The following is a 22,818-nucleotide window of genomic DNA, read 5'->3' as shown; positions in this document are numbered from 1 at the left end:
CTCCTCCGTCCATGGGATTTGCCAGGCAAGAGTACTGGAGTGGGGTGCCATTGCCTTCTCCACTTAAACTGTCTAGTCTCCATGTATTAACTAGAATGTTCCTCTTAAAGCAAAAACCAAAAGGTGTCATTGCTCTGTAGCCAATTTTCCAATGGCTTCTGTTTTACTCAGAGGAAAAGGTCAACTTCATTGAGGCATTGACATTGCCTGCTTCCCCTTCTCCCAGATCACCCCAAATTACCTCATTCACCTTAAATCTTTCCTTGCATGTCTCCTTCTCAGTGGGCATGCAGCCCTTCTCAAAAATTCAGGCAGCCCTTCTTCCTACCATCACCAAAGCACTTACAGGCCTGCTATAATTTTCTTTGGTCCCTGTCATTTATTGTTCTCAAATATACTTTGCACTTGATTTCTTTTAATGTTTATATTACATTCTTCCAACAGGAATAGAAACTCCATAAGGACAGAGGTCTTTGTCATTTTTGCTTATAGATAATTCCCAAGTACCTTGAACAGTATCTACTAGATGCTGAATAAATATTTGCAGAATGAATAGATAAAGCAAAAAGCCTGGTGACATTTGAGTAAATGAATTACTTTCTTCACACCTCAAGTTGCAGAAACTGAAGGGATTAAATAAAATGGTCTCTACATGTCAACTCAGTGCAAATGTGTGCATCTTGTATTGATCAAGATGCAGAAATGAAAAAGTTAGAAAAAGCCCCTGATACAGAATATATTTGATCATGGTTTGATATTCATTGTTTTAAAAAATTTTTTGTTAGGGACTTCCCTGGTGGTCCAGTGGTTAGGACTTGGCACTTCCACTGTTAGGACCAGGATCAATCCCTGATCAGGGGACTAAGATCCCACAAGCCATGTGACATAGCCATTTATATATAATTAATATCAGTATGTGTAACAATTTTATTTTGGTAAAATTTTAAGGGCTTACCTGTTTGGGATGCAAAATAAAGTATTGATAAATGAACTGATAGGAGATCTAGGATTTTCTTTACAATGCTCCAGGAGGAAAATAAAAGGAATAGATCAAAAAATGGGCAAATTATTGATGTGAAGTGGTAGGTACATGGGGCTTATTATACTGTTCTCTCTAGTTTTGTGTATATTTGCATTTTTCCATAGTAAAAGTTTAAAAGGTGTGGTTTCTAAAATCCCTCCCTACTCAGAATATCTTTTATTGGAGTCAGAATTTGGTAAGTAGATCACCTAATTCACCAGTACTAAAAGACTCATTCATGTCCCCAAGACAAATAAAGGTCTTTCTTCAGTATAGCTCATCTCGACAAACCAGCTCACTGGAAAAGACCCTGATGCTGGGAAGGATTGAGGGCAGGAGGAGAGGGGGCCAACAGAGGATGTGATGGTTGGATGGCATCACTGACTCAATGGACAGGAATTTGAGTGAACTCCAGGAGATAGTGAAAGACAGGGAAGCCTGGCATGTTACAGTCCATGGGGTTGCAAAGAGTTGGGCACAACTGAGCAACTGAACAACAGAAGTATAACTAAAACAGAAAAGAAGACATAAAGACAGAAAATCCAATATAACCTCATTTATAAACCAAGCTTAACTTTTCAATTATAAAAAATTTTTGTTCAAAATATGAGTCTATCTAAAGAATTTTAACCAAATTTCCATTCATTTTGAATAATTAATGCAGATAAATGAGTAAATGATGTTTGCACATTTAGCAATTGTATAAGTAGGTATCCTGCATTTCTATTAGCAAAATGGAGCATATTGTTTTCTAAATAAATTCTAAGTCTATTTAATAGCAATAACTATACAATTTGAGCAATAAACTAACTCTTAAACTATGTATTATATGTATCATTGCACATATAAATACTGAAGACTGTCAAGATATTTTAAAAGAAGGATTCTTATTATTTTTCTTCTGCATGTATGTACATAGATACATAGGTCTGGATATAAATTGTGTGATAAATATAGATGCATAATTGTGTAATCAAGCAATGAAGCACCATTAGCTGAATAAGTTCTGAATCATGAGTCACTGTGTTGATAAAACATAGAGGAGAAAGCGGTGAGATCATGGATATAATTTTTTTGACAATGGTCTCATCCCATAAAACATATAGAAGCACAGCACTGTAAATAAGACAGGTGAAGAGAAAATATTTGGGATTTGGCACAAGAGTAAAATATTATTTTTAATCTTTGGAAATCTAAGGAAATTGATAAGGACAAGACACAGGTAATTGATTAGTTTAACCATTATTCCATGAAGCTGCTTCCTTTTGTTATGAGAAACTATCCTGAGATGGAGCACAAAATTAGTTCCAAAAAATCAGAAATGGTGAACACCTCCTTGTGTTTTATATTGTCATTTTTGTTTCATGGTCTCAAGTTGTTTAGTTGTTGCTATTTTTTAACTTTTATTAACTTTTATTTTTGCATATAATCTCATGAACATTTCTGAAGCTTGGTTTTGTTCATCTCTCCCTAACCCTGCCCTCGGGACCACACCAAATGCTATCTCCTGGTCCCTTTTTTCAGTCTCAAAGATGGATTTAATCCCACATTCTCACCTGAGCTCAACTAGAAATGATCACTTCTCCATTAAACACAAATTCTCTCAACCAGTACTTTCTGCTTATTTCTTTGCATTTCAAAAGCAATGGTTTTCAAACTTTTTTTTGATACCTTGACACCTCCATAAGTGTTGGCCCCTGGAGTTGTGCAGTGCTTAACCTGTACATCCTTATACAATCCCTGTAATTCAAACACAAGTCTCCTGAGCCAGCACTTATTTTTACTCCATTTCAGGGAAGAACCCCAACCTGCTTGAGGATGTCAAGGAGTAGCAAGACTCCATAGGAGATGACTAAGCAAGTACCAGATTGCCGTGTTGCAATCCCATAGGTGCTCATAGTAGAGAGTGAGATTCCATGTGTCAGAGCATGACTGTTTTAATATTCACAGTATAGCAACTAGCAGGAATATCAGCTTAGTAGTACTGGTTTCTCTACCCCAAGCACCAGAGTAATACAATATGCTGAGACAGCGACTATACGCACAGTGGATTGCACCACCACTGAAGAAACCAGGGCCAAGGACTCAGCACTTTTGTTGCAAACAACTAACAAGGTAGCCTCCCATCCCCCAATCTGCCCAAGCCCGAGGGATCAAGCAGCCTCATGGTAGTCATGCTTTGATCACTTTCACCTAACTAATTGCATGAAGTTCACACAGGGGATGTTATGAGATGCATTTCAGCACATTCAAAAAAGAACATGGAAGGATGGGTGTTGCCCATTGACAGACTACCCTTACCAGAAATGATGTTGATTAATTCATCCCATTTTGAGAAAGTTCTGGTTAAGAGAAATAAATTGATTTCATGACCTATTAATAGATACAACTCACTGTTTGAAAATCACTGCCTCATGTACCTAGCAAACACCTTGCCCTTCTGGTTAAATGAACCATTATTAAACACCAAATATTTGCTGAATAGTGTGTGTTCCACGCTCAATATGCAGTGTGTTATAGCAAGTGGATTATGGTCTTTTTATCAGTGGTAGTTTAAGTTCCTGTTTTGCTACTTATTTTGCCATTTTGTAGTACTTTATTTTTTATTACCTTATTTTATTCTTGTGAAGCAAACACATGATATTCTAGGTAAGGTGCCTTGTAAAATGCCTGGTGGGTGTCAGGCATTAGTCTTAAATGGTCTTATCTCTGTGGATTCGTTTGCAGTGAAAAATTACACCCAAGAAGGAACTATTGGAAAGCTACTCTAAGAAACTGCATGAAAATTGAAATTATTGACCAAACCCTTGAACTTGGAAAACATGCATCATGTATACCCAGAATTATTTTTAAACACACATACACACACAAGTTTGTAATATGCACTAGTCAGTTAATGGAATATGAAATAGATTTGAAGCTCAGTGAGGCAAAAAAAAAACAAAAAAAACAAAACCAAAGAGCTCTGAAATTAAAAAAAATTAATTTGTGTAGCCTTATATCCTATATGCAGCTTTGAAAATTTGCATGATTAACATTACTTAATTTTCACTGATTTTCCAGTTAAAATCTTTAAATACAAAGTCAGTCAAGTAGTGTATTTGCTTTTCTTTGTACTGAAATGAATCTCATTTGTCTCCCCTACCATTTGAGCACCCTGCAAATGTGAAATAAATATTAGTTACTTTATAATGTAGGGTCATGCTGGATAGTACATGAAACTTTTGTCCAGTGAAAGTTCTTTGGTGTGGCACCTTTTTATGTGAATATCAGTCTGGACCCATCTGGCTATAATTTTTATTTTGCAATGTTTAGCTTTACTAGTACAGTATCTTTGTTATGACTTGCAAATGATTATGCTACCTTATTTCTGTAGTCTTTGGAAAAATACAGAAGCCTAAACTTTTTTTTTAGAATAGCTATTTTATCATATCCTGGGTAAGGTATATCCAAAGCATGACAAAATAAAACCTTTCTTTATAGTAAATCTTGTTGACAAATATTTAAAGCACCCTGTAGTTACACTATTTGGGGATTTCTATGTAACTCAAGATGAGCAATTAAGTCCTGTTGTTCTAATCAGTAGGTCTGTGGTCTTAACTTTTAAAAACCCAGAAACATGGGTTTTTGAAGGAGTCAAAAGTTGACTTTGAAGAAGTCAACCATATATATTGACTCTTTCCTAAAGATAAAGTGAAGATCATTATGAAAATAGTGTAGGCAAAAAGTTTGCATTATTTAAAAAAAAGCAATAATGTACATCTGTATATTCACTTTAAAAACTTGGGTTATTCATCTTTATTTGGGAAGCAGTGCTGATATCAAACAAGGCAAAGGATATTGAAGAATATTAAAGAAACATGCGATTCAGCATTAGTAGTCATGCTAATGGCATCAAACTATAACATTTTAATATTACTGCCCTTTAGTCAGGTAAAATTAAAATCATTTAATGAAAAAGGTACATATTTTAGCAATCTGGGTTTTTATATGGAAGAAATATTGATTTAACACTCCATCTGTATGTCACCTCACATACTTCTAATATATCTGAGTAGACATGAAATCATTTTGAACCTATTAAAATGGACACAGGTGACAAATAGTTGATTATATGAAATGCAGTCTTTGAATCAACCTATGCCAATTTATAATTGCCTGTGTGTGATACATTTTTAATAGAAACCAGTCCTATAGCATATTAGAGTCAGAACCTGTATTAGAAATAATTTAATCCATACCCCTTGATGATTTAAAAAACTGGGAGATAAATGAAATGACAGGCCTCCCAACTAGCTTTTGAGAAAGCAAAGACTTAAATCTAGGTAAAGCATGTATTCTACTGTACAAAGAAATATCATTTAAATCGTTATGTTCATTCATATGAATATTTTGCAGATATTTTCAAATACCTACATTGTGCCACACCCTGATCTAGGTTTTTGGGATAGAAATAGAAAAGACAAGGGTCTGCACCTAGAGAGATGTAGTTTAGCAAAGAAGAGAGCTAATATTAGGAGAAAGAAGAAACATTATGATGGTAAATGTGGTATTGGTCAAGCTGAAAGTCATCGAAGGGAATTGGGATTGTGCCTAGGATCTTTGGCTTGTGGGCAGGGTGGAGGGCTCACTTGAATTGCAGCCTTTCTTAACTTGACTGTTGTCTCTCTCTTTTTTTGGTTGCACTGGGTCTTCATTGTGGTGAGTGAGCTTTCTCAGTTGTGGCAGGTGGACTTTTTCTAGTTGTGGTAGGTAGGTTTTCTCTAGTTGTGGCGTGGCTTCTCTTGTTGCAGAGCATGGGCTCAAGAGCACTCAAATTTAGTAGCTGTGGCACATAGGCTTTCTAGTTGTGGTTCAGGAGCTTAGTTGCCCCACAGGATCTTAGTTCCCTGAACAGGAATTGAACCTGTGTCCCCTGCATTGGAAGGCAGATTCTTAACTACTGGGCCACCAGGGAAGCACCCTTGTTGTCTCTTAAGTGCTTTTTACACTTCCAGTTTGACCTTCCTCTAGATCTGTCCTCCACATTGCTGCCTGGGTGGTCTTTCTGAAATCTGATCAGAACTCTTGCCTGCGATGAGGGTCCAGGGCTTCAAATTCATTAAGTTCAAATTCATTATCTTAGCGTGAGACCTTTCATGATCTGACTGCAGTCAGTCATTCCAGCATTGTTTTCTGTTGCTCTTCTGGAAACATCCTTGCTTCAGCAGCATAGAACTACTTACTGTTACCTATCGGCATGGATGGATGAAGTTTAGAAACATTCTAGCCTGAAGGCCACCATTAACTCAGTGAAGTGGAAGCAAAGCCATCCTTAGAAATAAGAGGGGATGTGACAGTGTTGGTGGCCTGTGGGAAAAGTAAAAGTTGCAGGGGTAGGTACAGTTGGGGTTAAAAGTTCTTTCATTTCTCTGATCCTTAATGGGAAAACTGTTTCCCCTTGAAAACATGAAAGTTTCTGAATACAATAAATTGCTTACTCCTATCTGCTACTAGGTTTCTAGAGATTAAATTATTAAGTTGGGTATAAAAAGGGGACATTCATATTATTTAAAACTCATTTTGACCAGTTCAATATTAATAGAATAAAAGGAAAACCAGATAGTCTGACGGAAAATTCAAAAGAAAGGATTATTTTGATTCTTGGCAGTTTCTTTTTCTGCTTTAGTTATGTGTGAAGGAAGTTTGAAACAGCATACTTTTAAAGAAGACTCTAGTTTATTTGATGATGGTTTTAATCTTTTGTAAGTTGACAACTAAGTTAATTGAAAAGTATGTTTGAAACTCACCTGCTCAGATGGTTGACAAATAAGCACTATTGAATCTTAAAGACAATTATTTTTTTCATTTGATATATTTTGCTATTCATGTCATTCCACTGGAATTTGACACAATAATTGTCTACAATTAAAAATCTGCCTGAAGTGAAAGATATTTACATGTCGGACATATCCAAATAGCTTAAAATTGCATTTAATGTTAGTAAATTTTTGGAGACTCTTTACCTTATCTTCTAAAAGATGGTAAGTGCAGATCAAACAGAATACAGGATACAGGTGAACACAGGATAGAAATTGAATAATTAGATTATAATTTTGAATAATGTGGAATCCTTTCTGATATAGAACTTTTAAAACTTGGCTTCATTACAGTAATGATCGTACTACTCTTGGTTGCAACAGGGAGTCTAGGCACGGATGGTGGCTATGTGGAAATTGTAAATGTCAGATCTCAGTTTAATTGTGGTGGAAATATGTGGTTGCTCATTCTGAGTATTAAACAGCTGTGCAAATATTGGCAGAGGAGAACATCTAACATAATATAGCTAATACTTAGATATTCTGAGAGTCTCAATTTTTTAAGCAGGAGCTAAAACCCTATGTAGGAAAAATAAAGGTTAGCATGCGATGTATAAATCATAGTTTGTCAACCCTGGCTCCACATTAGAAACACTTAGGGAGCTTTTAAAATAAACCAGCATGGGACCCCACTGGCAGGTATTCTGCATCAGTTAGTTTGAGATGATGCCTAGGCATTAGTTTTGTTTTTATAATAATATCTGCATCTAATTCTGCTGTGTATTTCCAGTGGAGAATCACTGGTGGACACAGGTGAACATAAAGTTCCACGGACTTCAGTTATAAAAATTAAGGTAGCTAATGTATCCTATCTTATCAGAATTTTTCATTCTACAACCATCATGCAGTGTGATATAGTTAACAAAAATTAAGTTGGCTACCTGCACTTTTATGTTTGAACTGGCCAAATGAATCTTCCGAAGATAAATGAAATAAAGCCCAAACCAGACAGAAGTGTAGATCACCCTGTCTTTTGTGATTTCACATTTACTTGACTAGAACTACTAATGCTCAGTAGAACGAATCATCCTGACAGTGCATTTTTATATACCTTGTGAAGGTCTCATAAATAAGACATGGCTGAAATCATATCAGAGGAGAATTTATGTTGAAAACCCAGAATCCCTAAAGCAAGGGATTATATATTACATATATTATAGCCATTATGCCAAAAGAGTAATAGATACACATACACACATATACATATGCCATGCTTCTTCAGCTATCTGAACTATATAACATGTATTAACAAAAGCTGCACATGTATATATATTCACTAAATATATGTACAATAATGCAGCACTGTTATCTTAAATAATCTTCTGCCATTTTCATATATCTCTATTACTTACCATTCTCATTTGGTACGAGAAAACTAGACCTCTTTCCAAAAGAGAATTCACTTGCAAGGGTTTATTTTTTGCCACAATTAAGAATACATGAAAGAATATGTTCCCAAACACATGCCCACAAAAATAGTACTGATTCTGTGATCATGAGACTTAATTCAAATCTTATTTCTGTCTAAATTTTATGAGCCTTAACAATTTCATTGATAAAATTGTGATACCATTAAATGCCTCAATGAATTCTTGGGAGGATTCAAAAAGGTAAGAGCAATGAAGGCAGGGGTTATGAATGTTTGGTTCCCTGATCCTTCCTCTAGAACAATGCTCATAATAGGCACAGAGTCAGTATTTTTCAATGAATGAAGGAAACCTTAGTATACACAGTTGACTGTCCCACATCTAGTGATGCAATATTGTGCACCTGTTGGGCACCCTTGGTGTTGTGTTCTTCTGTAATGGTGTAAAGGATTGGTTCATATGTGTCTTCTTGAAAGCATTCACTAATTTTTTTTTAATTGAAAACAACAATTTTCAATTTAAATTGAAATTGTATAAATAGAATTCAATTTCAATTTAAATTGTATAAATAGAACCTAGACTATCTCAGAATATAATCAGAAAGAAAACTCAGGTAAAGAAAAAACAAGATGGTCAGGTAGTTGAAATAGAAATGGTTTTTACTATAATGTTGAAATAGATGGTGGTTATCTAATATTTGCATGTTTTTTATCATTTGTACCCATGCTGTATACCAGCAAAAAGTGATCAATGTTACAGTCTAGAGAAGCACTTCTCAACTATTTTTTGACACTGGGAATACTCGGGGATCTTTTTAAAATGGTATTCTGATTAGGGGACGAGGCTAAGAATCTTATTTTCAAAATGCACCTGACCAGTTCAGTAGTCAAGGAAGACTTTTTTCAGGACTAATGCAATAGAGGAGAGACGTTAACTCAACTGCACCGAAACAAAAGGTGAGAGAATCTTAAATGCTGGGGTAAACTAGTGGGAACGTACTGGAAGACAGAGGGGCCAGGAGACTGGAGACAGAACGTACTGGAAGACAGAGGGGCCAGGAGACTGGAGACAGGAGCCCTATTTTTTTTGATAGTTACATTTCCAAGGGATAATTCCCAGGTCTTTGAGAAACTCATTCCTGGGTTGTAGCAGATTTCAATCTCAAAGAGACAGAGAAAGGATTTACAGTTGCAAATTTTCTAAAGTAAATACCCTAAGAAAAAGGAGGTTAGGATCCTATAGTCAGGAAGAACCCTGTCTCAAATGTAGTCAAGTTAAGGGGAGCGCTAAGGCAGTCTTGTTCAGTGTGCCTTTCTAATAAGCTCCCAGGTCGTATTAATGCCACTGGTCTGCAAACTGCACTCAATGGCACAGGTGTACACTGTTGCATTGATAGGTAGGAGATATTCAATATTGGTGAACAATGTTAATTTATTTTTTAGCTTCAAGAGTAGGTATAGAAGTGTGAATTTAAAGTGGTCAATACCATTGTCCTTCTAGTTGTTGTTCAGTCACCCAGTCATGTTTGACTCTTTGCAACCCCATGGACTGCAGCACGCCAGGTCTTTCTGTCCATCACCAACTCCCAAAGTTTGCCCAAGTTCATGTCCATTGCATCAGTGATGCCATCTAGCCATCTCATGCTCTGACACCCTCTTCTCTTTCTGCCCTCAATCTTTCCCAGCCTCAGAGACTTCCAATGAGTTGGCTGTTCACCTCAGGTGACTAAAATACTGGAGTTTCAGCTTCAGCATCAGTCCTTCCAAGAGTATTCAGGGTTGATTTCCCTTATGATTGACTGGTTTGATCTCCTTGCTGTCCAAGGGACTTTCAGGAGTCTTCTCCAGCACCACAGTTTGAAGGCATCAATTCTTTGATGCTCCACCTTCTTTACAGTCCAACTCTCACAACCATACATGACCATTGAGAAGACCACAGCTTTGACTATACAGACCTTTGTCAGCAGAGTTAAATCTCTGCTTTTCAACACACCGTCTCGGTTTGTCATTGCTTTCCTGCCGAGAGCAAATGTCTTCTAATTTCATGGCTGCAACTATTAAAAATGCCCATGAGTCTTTCTTCATGAGATGAATTTTGGAATAAGGCAGGTCCCAGGGTCCAGAACATATTTGACATTGACCTCATTTCACTAAGAGTAAAAAGTGTTAGGTAAAGTTCCAGTGGTATATTTTAATTATTTTCTCTAACCCCCTAACAAATAGGTCACATCATCCATTTTTAACAGACAAAAAAAAAAAAAAAAAAACCTGTAGTCAGTTTTGGTCAGTGAAAGTGCAAATAGCACAATTCAATTCTGCAAACAGTTATTACCTGATAAAGTCAACGTTGTAAATAATTAGGTAAACTAGAGCGGATATGCCAAAACTGTAGAAAATTATTAAAAATAGAATAATAAAATACTGTGGGGACTTTTTAAAACATTGAATTCTCCAAAGGACATTACTATAAACTAATTTTCCTAATTGCATAAGAATGGAGGATTTTTTGAAAAATGTGAGTCAAAAGACTTACATGGCATTTGAATCACCTGTGTGGACACTGGCTTTTATTCTGTTAAATTTGATGTGGTAATTTAAAGAGTTCTTATTAGAATAATCAGCATTCTAAAATGCAATCATTAACATATCTTATATAAAAAAACAGTGAGGTCTGAAATGCACTCAATAAACAAGCTTTAAATTGCTAAAACTAAAAGTATGTAATGATAACCCAATCCAAAGGTCAAAAAAGCATAATTAATTAAAACTGAAGAAAATAAATCAGTGAATTAATAGGATTATGAAAGCTTTGCCTTCTTTTTATCAAAAGCTAAAAAGCCAAAACTGTTATTTTTAAAAGACTAGCTTTACATGAATGGATTTTTTAATCCACTGAAAACCTAATTCAAGTTTTAGGACTCAAACAAAAAGTTCCTAACATTTTAAGTTGCACTCATTGGAGGTTCAGTCAGACCAAAACATTTAATTTGGCAGCCTCGTTTTTAACAGATAGAGCCTCGTCTTTAGTTTGCCTTGGTTAATAAAATGGATGAGTTCCAATGATTTTGGATGCAAAGTAATAATCAAGTGAATTCTATGTTCCATTGATTTTCATTGTCAAATTGTACATTTTCTTTTCCATATATCAAACATCACTCTCTGAAATGAACTCTGGAAGTTGGAAATTGAAAAAAAGAGAGAATTAGATGCAGAACATCTCTTAGACCATCATACATCCACCACAGTTGGCATCACTCCCCCCTAATCTCCTAGTTTGCTACTTCTGGTTGCTTCCTAGATGGAACCATTTCCTGTAATAAGAGCTAATATCCTCAAAATACTTTGTATCTGCCACATGGTGTTCTAGAACCTTTACATCTGTTCATGTTCACAATTACCCAGTGAAATGGGTACCGCTGGCATTATCAATATCCATATTATTAAACTGAGGACATACTACAGCCAAGGACACATAAGTAATCAGTGTCAAAATTTTGGCTTGAACAAGGTCATCTGACTCCAGAACCTTCATTTAAAAAACTGTGTATGCCCTGTGTTTTTATAAGAAAGACAAATACTGAAAATATTTGTAAAACAAACTTTTAGTTAATGAATGTCTAATTAGTTACTAATTAGAGCAGACACCAGGAGAAGGCAATGGCACCCCACTCCAGTACTCTTGCCTGGAAAATCCCATGGACAGAGGAGCCTGGTGGGCTGCAGTCCATGGGATCGCTAAGAGTCGGACATGACTGAGCGACTTCACGTTCACTTTTCACTTTCATGCATTGGAGAAGGAAATGGCAACCGACTCCAGTGTTCTTGCCTGGAGAATCCCAGGTTCGGGGAGCCTGGTGGGCTGCCATCTATGGGGTCGCACAGAGTCAGACACGACTGAAGCGATTTAGCAGCAGCAGCAGCAGCAGAGCAGACACCAGTTTTGCTGTCCTCAAAGTTGGTAGAAGGTAGACTCTTGCCAACCACTCCTGAAACCTTCCACATGCCTCCTACTCACCAGCACCCTCAACACACAAATATACAAATGCAAACACTTGAATGTGACTTTTCTAGAATCGCGGCCTTGCTTTTCTTCTTAGTTTTAACGGTCAAATATACAGCTCTGAACACTAGTTGTCTAATGTTCAAAATCTTTTAAGTCTCTTCCAATCGGCAGGTTTTCCCCTTGTATGAGAGTTCTCCAGAGAAAGGGAACCAATAGACCATATGAAGAGATATATAGATATTGATATATAATAGATTTATTATAGCATTAGGCTCATGAGGTAATGGAGGCCAGAAAGAAAGTGAAGTCGCTTAGTCGTGTCAAACTCTTTGTGACCCCATGGACTGTAGCCTACCAGGCTCCTCTGTCCATGGAATTTTCCAGGCAAGAGTACTGGAGTGGGTTGCCATTTCCTTCTCCAGGGGATCTTCCCTACTCAGTGATCAAACCCGGGTTTCCCGCATTGCAGGCAGATGCTTTACCATCTTAGCCACCAGGGAAGCCTAATGGAGGCCAAGAAGTCTGATGATCTGCTGTCCTCAAACTGGACAACCAGGAAAGCTGGTGTTATAATTCACTTGTAGTCTGAAAGTCTGAGAACCAGGAGGCTGCCAGTTGTAAAATTAGGTCTCTAAAGACCCAAGATCTAGGAGCTCCAAAGTCCAAGGGCAGGAAAAGATGGATCACCCAGCTCAAGAAGAGAGTAAGAAGTCTCCCTTCATCTGCCTTTTTGCACAATTTGTGTCCTCCGTGGACTAGATGATGCCCTTCTCACCTTGACCCCCACTGTTGAGAGTAGATCCTTGATGCATGGCTTGGGGTCAGTTCCCTGACCAGAGATTGAACCTGTGCCCCCTGCAGTGGGAGTGGGGAGTCCTATCCCTTCCCTGGACCACCAGGGAAGTCCCAGGGGTTGATTTTCTTTACTCAGTCTGCTGATTGAAATGTTAATCTCTTCCAGAAGCACCCTCCCAAACATACCCAGAAATGTTTTACCAGCTGTCTGGGCATCTCTTAAGCTAGTCAAATTGACACATAAAATTTACCATCATACCTCTCTGTCATTTTCAGAGGGTTCATTTGTTGAACAAGCAGGGCTGTTTGTTCTGTTTTCCATGGTATGGCTTTTGCTGCCTGTGCTTTTGTGATATAATTTCATTTGTCCCACCACCCTTTGTATTAGTTCCTGTCCTTTGTATTATCCTGTGTTTCCTGTAAGCTCTTCTTACCTGCCCTGCTCCTGTGGTACTCAGGGCCACTCTAAATGTGGGTGACAGCTAACAGGGTTCAGCTGGAATCTCTTGTTTCTCCCGTAGGAGCTGTGAGCCCACATGTATTTGGCTTTGGGCATTGGTTCCTAAATGCCCATCCAGGGTCAAGTTCCAGAGATGACAGAGTGCTATATGGGTTCAGGGTAGAATGAAAAAAATAAGGACTACCTTTTTCTTAAAGTTAAGTTTACCCTTTTAAAAAGAGTATTATTTATTGTGAAATTTCAGCTGTCCTGTTTTACTATCATCATTTTCCCTTTATTTATATTTTTATTTGAATGAAATAAAAATCCAGTGTTGGCCTTCATTCTTTTTTATTATGCTGTTTACAAAGTTCAAAAGTTTTGGAAATACTCCTTTAGTCTAACTGTCCTACCAACAATCACAGTTTTTATTTTCATAAAATAAATTATTGCTCTGAACCAATTCTGTTTGATTAAACTTTGAAAAAATTTCTCTCTAAAATCTGTCTTAAAGAAAAGTACCTGTGATTTGTGTAAGCTTTTGTCTGTGTGTGTAAGCTTTTGAATACAACTCAAATTCTATCACAAATGTAGTTCACCACTAAAGCTGCTATTCCCCTTTATGAAAAAGGAAAAAGGCACCATTTCTTTTTTGATACAAGAAAGTTAAAAGTTCATCTCATGGAGGGAAAGGTGGCTAGGTAATCCTCCTATGGGCATTTCAGGACCTGTTCCTCAATCAAATTGCTGCCTTAACTCTACCTGTTCCCTTGAAAGTCCATGCCTTGCCTGTAACGCCAACATCAACTCTTAGTACAGAATCAGTTTTGCTTCTTGATGGAGGTATACTGAATTTCAGAAATTATTTTAAAAAATATCCACTTCTACCTATCCTTTGGAAAGCAAGGAGATCAAACCAGACAATCCTAAAGGAAATCAGTCCTGAATATTCACTGGAAGGACTGATGCTGAAGCTGAAACTCCAATACTTTAGCCACCTGATGTGCAGAAGTGACTCATTGGAAAAGACCCTGATGCTGGGAAAGATTGAAGGCAGGAGGAGAAGGGGATGACAGAGGATGAGATGGTTGGATGGCATCACCGACTCAATGGACATAAGTTTGAGCAAGCTCCGGGAGTTGTTGATGGACAGGGAAGCCTGGCATGCTGCAGTCCATGGGGTCACAAAGAGTCAGACATGACTGAGCAACTGAACTAAACTGAACCTGTCCTCTCAGCATACATATTAAATAGAGTGATCTGGGTGATTTTGTATCTGTGGAAGAATGGCAATTCAAACTTAGCTTATTACATCTTCAGTTCTTGCAGACTGTGCTGTGCACAATCAGTCACATCATACTGCTATTCACTGAGTATCCATGGTCGCTGGCTGACATAGCATTGAATATAATGTGGCATTGTTGCTCCAGGTCTTTTTGCCCTCGTGGTAAATGACTCAACCCATCAGAAGAAATTTATAAATGGGCATGCAGCTCACCTATTTAGACGTCATGAGATTGATTTGTTATGAAGTTACTGGTTGTAATGTTTTTGGTAGACCTTCATTTCAAATTAAGACAGCCTCGTCTAGGGATTTCAAAGCATATCTGTATATAGAAAGTCTGTATTAAGGAAATAGGATGAAGCCAGCTGTTAAAAGTGAGGAACTGTGTGAAAGGGATTGGGATTAACTGTGTTCTACAGAGGCAGTAGATTAGGAGCTTCAGAGTATATGGAAGGTTAATATTATTTGGAAGTTTACTCTGAATTCTATGGAAAAATCGGCACTCTTATTTAGATCATGGTATCTTCATGCATTTCCAAGGTGTGTGCTCCCCATATCAACATCCCCTTCTTTCAAGCCCATTCCCTTTACTGTGGTCCCTCTAGGTACTCTATCATTATGTCCCTTAAAAAATATACGTATATGTATATCTTTTAGACAACCAGGAATTTTTGTCAGCCTACTTCCCCTCTACGCCTTCCTAGAGTCCTTTCCACCACAAGAAACTTGTAAAAACCTCATCCCATTCTCTTCTGGATCTCTAGGCCTGCCAAAATTTCTTTCCTAGTCTGCCACATGACCACAAGCTAATCTGATGAACTAATTCTTACTCAATTGTTAATGAGCAGTGTCTGACCAATAGGCAAGGCCAGTCTTCAACCACTCAGGTTCTAATTGTAACTTAGTAGTCATCCTCCATAGGCAAGTCTGGTAACTGGAACTGAAAGTTTAGAATTTTCTGAGATAACAGTCTGATGACAGATGGGACCCTAGGAGCCCGATGACTGATACATGAGACCTTTGGTAGCAGAAGGAATCTGAAAGCCTCTAACTCACGGCAGTCTGAAATAGACATAGGCAAAGCCTTGTAAAGTCCCAGTGACATTTTTAAGAGATGTGCTGTAAATAATCTAGTATTACCAGTTCAGTCTGTTTTGTGTTTATCAGGAAAAAAAATTCTGCTGCTGCAAGGTTTTAGAAATAATGGCATCTTAAGCAAAAGGCTTGAATTTTGCTGCCCGGCTTCTTCCCTTTGGAGATGGAATGGTTGAGAAACAGGATGGGGCAATTGAGGGGGTTGAGGGGATAGCCGCTTTATGCAGTGGCTTTTGTTTATTTTCTAACTGACCTGGCACAGCGTAGGCGGAGGCGATGCATGTTTCCTGACATTGGGCCAGTGATATATGGCCTGACCTTCAAAATGAGGAACATCTTCTCTGTGGGTGAGAGGAGAGCCGTGCAAATGCTTTTATCCCATATTGCTCGGCAGTTTGCAACCAGTTCCGACAAAAAGTACCCACCCCGCTGAGTTTGCTGAAGCTTGTATATTGGTTTTAGTTGGAACATTTTGGCAAATTAAGGACTGAGTGAAACCATAAAATTGATTTTATTTACAACAAAGCCTTGTGGTGTCTGTCAGTTGCCCTCGCATCTCTTTCCTTCCATCTTTGAGATAATTTCTGTAGGTGATTTATCCAACTTTGTAATGAATTTGCATCTGTCTCAGTTCAAGGATAATACCTCCCCTGGGTGTCCCTTTAATTGATACTGGGCATGGTCTGCCTTCTTTCTAGTCTTTGTTTCATGTAGGCCCGGTGGATGCCTTTCTTCCACCTCTCTCATTCAATATCGAGTCACTGGCAAGTGCTTTGTGATGAACAGATTACATGTCTGTTATCTGCTCTGAACTGTTAAGGCTTCTGTTTAAATTCCATCCTCTAACATTTCAAAGAAAGGGTGATATAGCAACATGGTTTGGGGGTTGTTTTTTTTTTTAGTTTTAATTTATTTATTTTAAATTGAAGGATAATTGCTTTCTACCAAACATCAACATGAATCAGTCATAGGTATACATACGTCCCCTCCCACTTGAACATCCCTCCCACCTCCCTCCCCGTCCCACCCCTCTAGGTTGTTACAGAGCCCCAGTTTGAATTTCCTGAATCATACAGCAAATTCCCATTGGCTATCTATCATATATATGGTAATGTATGTTTCCATGTTACTCTCTCCATATATCCCACCCTCTCCCTGCAAACCATGTCCATAAGTCTGTTCTCTGGCAACACAGTTTTTATAGTGTGATGGCCAATATATGCGATACCTTTAAAAATAACAGTTTTTATAGTGTGATGGCCAATATATGCGATACCTTTAAAAATATTTGAATATGTTTTCTTTCTGAAAGTACTATTATCATATTTGGAGTACCTTTTAGGGCACAATCACTTCTGAATAAACAGGAATTGTGGGGAAAGGAATGGCCTGTATGTCAGAGATCTGGAGTCTAGTCCTAACTTTGCCAAGAACTTGTATATTTTACAGGAAGACACCTAACTTATTTGTGACCATAGTTCTGTACATATGAAATGAGGAGCTTTTCCTGAATTGATGGTTCTCAATCCCAGTTGCAGATTAACATCACTGGGGGAGCTTTTTGAAATATACTAATAACCAGCCCCCATCACAGACTAATTATGAAAGGAAACTCTTGAGGTGAGATTAGGGCACTGACAGGTTTCAAAAGCTCCCCTAGTTATTAGAACGTGCAGCAGGGTTAAGAACCAATGGATTACATGATTTCTAAAGCCCTTTACAGTCCTAAGATTATATGATTCTAATCTCTTCCCAAATCTTTTGTTATAGTTTTTTTCTATCTCTGGAGCTAAAAATAAAAGTATTAATTGAATTAGACAAACATGTTGAATCAGTACATATAGTCTCCACAGGAATAGGCAAAACGAAATGTGTCTTAAAAAGTATATTTTTATACTGTCATTCTTGATCTTTGTACATAAATTGGATGACAGTACAGAATGCTGGTTCTCCCTCAACCCTGGTGATTCTGATCCAGTAGATACGATGTGAATACCCAAACTCCACATTGTCAGTAAGCACTGTGAGTGTCTTTCCCACATGAATCTATTGATCTTCTGTTTAGAAAAACTGTCTTATACGCTATCATCATTTTCTAACTCTTTGCTGAATAATAAAGGTGCACAAGACATGCCTCCTTTGGTTTACTGTAAGATGACTTGAGTTTCTCACTGTTTGGTACAGTGGCGGGTATGGATGGCACTGGAAGAAGCTGCTAAGATTGGGCATAGTACATTTTGAATGAATTTTGAGTTTTCCTTAGAACAACAAGATTACAAGTTAGAATTGTAAGGGAGCCATCTAGTGGATAAGCATACGGACATGTGGCATCTTGTCCGAAGCTCTTTGCCTTATGGGCTTTCTCAGAATATAGATTTAAATATACATACAATTAAGTATAGATATATGCATTAAATATATATGTTTATATATTTCTATTATATAAAAATATAAATATAAAAATCCATTACATTTTAATGATATTTTGCTTGAGAAATAATAATTTCTCATTATTTTATAAATAACATTCTATATTTTATGTAGTTTAACTCCTTGTATGAAACATGGATACAGAGAAGAGTAAGATGTGATTTTTTAATGAAATAAAGCATTCTAATTGTAAGGACATAAAAATAGTCAAGTAACTAAAGTGTGGTTTTATAATCCCCACTAAATGTTCCTTGGAATTGAATGTAAGAGGAATTTTAGGACTTAAAAATAGTTTATGCAATTAGAGGATACAGACATAGTGTGAAGGATTCACAGTCTAAGATTACTCTGAAGTTTTTAAGAGTCCATAACACATGCATCGAGCTGATTTGGGCATTGCCAAAAAATACACATCATGCTGCTGCTGCTGCTGCTGCTGCTAAGTCGCTTCTGTCGTGTCCGACTCTGTGCGACCCCATAGACGGAAGCCCACCAGGCTCTCCTGTCCCTGGGATTCTCCAGGCAAGAACACTGGAGTGGGTTGCCATTTCCTTCTCCAATGCATGAGAGTGAAAAGTGAAAGGGAAGCCGCTCAGTCGTGTCCGACTCTTAGCGACCCCATGGACTGCAGCCTACCAGGCTGCTCCATCCATGGGATTTTCCAGGCAAGAGTACTGGAGTGGGGTGCAATTGCCTTCTGCAATACATCATACTACTTACCAAATTGTTTATAGCCGTTAGGTATTCGTTCCTCAAACAAATATCCTCCTGGTTTTGTGCATGTTACTTTTATAATGCAGTCATGATAAGTTAAAACATTTGAGTGACAGTGTTTGTCTTTTACCCATAAAGAAAAACAAATTTATAGGAGAACAAGATGCCCAAGACCTTCATTTTTGGAAGGCTTTATATTAATTTCAGTGTATTTTCACAAGAAGCATTTTAAAAGTTTACCATTTTAAATTAAATTGAAAATAGTCTATCACAGCTTACATTGTATCAAGTTCTTATGCTGAGTCATATCTCCCTCTCCTGTAGTCAGACTCCTGGAATCTCATTTATAGCTGACTCTGCTATTCAGGTAACTTCTAGGTTTCCCTTCCCCCTTCCCCCTTCAGGATGCAGGCTTCCAATGCCTCCTGGACATCCCGTCCTGATATTCTTACAGCACCTTGACGTCTCCACATCAAATTAGTAAATTTTGGATGACAGCTCTTCAGTTGTACATTTCAATGAAAAGTTTCTAAAGTCGACAAGAAGAAAAGATTCCAATCCTCTTTAATCCTCTTTCTTTCTAATCCTCTTCTCACTTTTCTCCTGTTATATTCTGTTAATAAAATCTACCTGGCGTCATTCATTTGGGATACACTGCAAAGTGGGGGCTGTGATCCCCCTGCAAGGTTCCCACTCCCCCCTGGTGGACAGGTTCACTGTATAATCTTCTCCTCTGTAGCATCAGAGAGGCTGTGACTATGATGGATACACTGTTCGCGTGACTCAGTGACACTGAACAGGCAAAAGTGAAGGGGAACTTACATACATATTTGAGGTGGCAAATCCATTAATTTTGAGCTAATCAAAATAGAGATGATTTTGAGTGGGCCTGACTTAATCAGTAGAAGAGCCTTCAAATAGGTACAGGGCCCTTTGCTGAGAGAAAAGTTCTCTGCTGGAAACAAAGTTCTCCTCGATGAAATCAATAGCCAGGTTGTGAGAGGGCCACTAGGAATGAGCTTCAAGTGACCTCTAGGAGCTGGGAGAACTCCCAACAAGGGAACAGAGACCTACAACCACCATGAACCAAATGTGTTCCTTTAACCCGCTTGTCTCCTCCTCTGTCATTAAAATCTTCCAAATATTACTACAGTTTTTATTGTTGCCAACAACCACACAAGCTTGGAAGAGGACCCAAGCTCCAGATAAGAATGCATCCTAGCCATCATGTTGACAGACCCAGAGCAGGGGTCCCAGTTCAACTATGCCTGGACTTCTGAACCACAGAACTGTGTGATCATAAATTGTATGTTGTTGTAAGCCATGTAATGCTTGGTTCTTTGCTATGCAGTGATAGGGAACTAATAGATTACCTTGTGTTTTGGATCATTGGGATGACCTTCAAACTAAGCTCTCTTATCTATATCCATCAATCCTATATACAGAGTCATCTTCTAAAACAGACTAAAATGTAATCTCAATGAGGTAGTTTTGTTAAAAATTGTATCTCTAGAAGAAAACTAGAATATTGTGTGAATCTTAGAAAAATACTTATTTATCTTAGAAGAATGCTAAAACATTGTATGCAGGTTATTGACTGATGAGTGAATGAATGCATATCATCCATCCACCTTGACACACACCCAAACCATTGCTGGTCCTCCATTACATGCAGAGAGACATCCTTCTGATACAAGAAGGCTATGTATAAAGTGCTCAAGTATATGGATTCTAGAGGCAAAATTCAAACTCTAACCCTTACTCTAATATGCCCCAACTCTGATACTATCTAGCTTTGTGACTTCTTAGAATTTGTATGACCACACTAAACCTCCGTTATCTCATTTATAAAACATGATATATGATAACGATTTGCACTGATGATGGTTTTAAAGACTAACTACGACAGTTCCTGGCCTATGCAATAGATCAGTAAGTGCTGGTTGTGGTTGTAGCATGGAAGCCCCTCTACTGTCTATATTTTTCTCCTGTCAACTGGCCATATGAAGCAAGCACCTCTATATCTCCTGCATTTGTGGCATGATGTAGAGTAGAATGCATGAATACTGGTTCATTTTCAGGCTCTGAACTGGTCATCGGACCTTGAACAAGATTTTTCATAGCCTTAGTTTGTCTGTCTGTGGAATGGGACAAGTTGTAACATATAGCACAAGAATTAGTCTTCACTCTCTCTCTACACAAAGCAGTCACATTGAACTACAGCTCAAACTGGCCAATGAGACATCTACTATAAGGATGATACGATGGGTGCTTTTTCATAAAATGTTGAAGAACCACAGAAAACATTCTCTCATTTTATTAGAAGTAGTTGTGTTGCTCTGAGTCCACGTGTTTTTGTTTTCATCTGACCAGGCTTTCTTCTTCCAGCTGGCTGCTAACTGAAAAAATCCATACTCGCTTTAGTGGAAACCTGGCTCTGTATCTTTCTATTTCCCTTACCAATTTCTCATGTATGTTTTCCTGTTGTATTTAGGTAATTTACCTTTAATTCATTCTTGAAAAAAGAAGTGAAAATAAATATATAAATGTCTTCCAGGGTTGTTACTTACATAGTAAGCACTGATATGCCATATTTCTAAGTGTGTGTATAAGCATCTTACTGGTAAGAATTAATAGATGATATCAGGAAAAAATCTGATACAGGGGAACAGACAAGAAAGCAAGTTTGGAAATCCTGTCCAGTGAGTCCCATTTCTTGCCATTGAATAGATCATAGATGCAATTCATAAAAAGGTAAATACAATGATTCTTACATTACTCACTTGGTTAAAATATCCTGATGGCTGTAGCATAAGGAAGTACGTGCGCTAGGCAGTCTATGGTTTAATGAACTGATGTTGATATTGAAACTGGTACTCTCTTCCCTCCTGGAGGTATGACTGAATCTATGTGTTAGCTAGACACTTTTCCACCAGATTTCTCTTTGAAAGTTAATTGTTGAATCATCCCAGATGCCTCATTGAACATAATATTGAGCAACAAGATTTTCTGTGGTCTGTGGATGTGTTTAAGTGGCACCAAACAACCAGACACATCAATGGAAATATTAGTCAGACCATGTCTCTATCGTTCTGCAGAAAAAACGGTTGACTGAAAACTTTCTGATTTTTCAGTTGTTTGGGTCGCTGTCTAATAAACATAAGTATATCTCTATGGAGATATACTTAACATGTCACCATGGAAGCATAATCAGGAAGTTTGATTCAAATAACACTCCCATTTGTGGATGGAGTCGCTCTTTCAAGATATTTAATACAACTTCAGTTTGCAGACTTAAAAGGAAATAACTTTTCTCTACTTCACTGAGCAGAGATACCATAGTCAATGCTGTATGTTGGGTTGGGGAGATTAACCATGCTCTGAGATCCTTAACAAAATGATGAGCACTCTTCTGGTTAGCTTAGAATAGCTGTAATTTGTGCTTGCCATCACTGACTTGCACCTAAAAGATAAATTATAAGTATAAGCAGCAAATGTCAAGGCCACTTAGGATTTTTATCCTTGTATTCCTTCTGTTTGTTAATATTTTTTCCCATTTTGAGGTCACAAGGGTGACCTCATATAGCCAACATTAGAAATAAGGACATCTGTATTGCATTGATACTGTTAAATTGGTATTCAGTAAAATAAAACCATCCTTTGCAGTAATGGGTGAGAACTCGCCTTTCACCCAGAGCCAAGTTCATTAGAAATTCATGCTCACAGCCCAAAGAAAAACAGAGTTTTTATGAGGTTTCAACAAGTAATATATCTGCATGATGGGTTGTTCCAAGAAACTGAGCAAATGAAAA

Source organism: Bos javanicus, chromosome X, assembly GCF_032452875.1.
Source record: "Bos javanicus breed banteng chromosome X, ARS-OSU_banteng_1.0, whole genome shotgun sequence".
NCBI classification, from domain to species: Eukaryota; Metazoa; Chordata; class Mammalia; order Artiodactyla; family Bovidae; genus Bos; species Bos javanicus.
Note: the sequence above shows the minus strand (reverse complement) of the source record.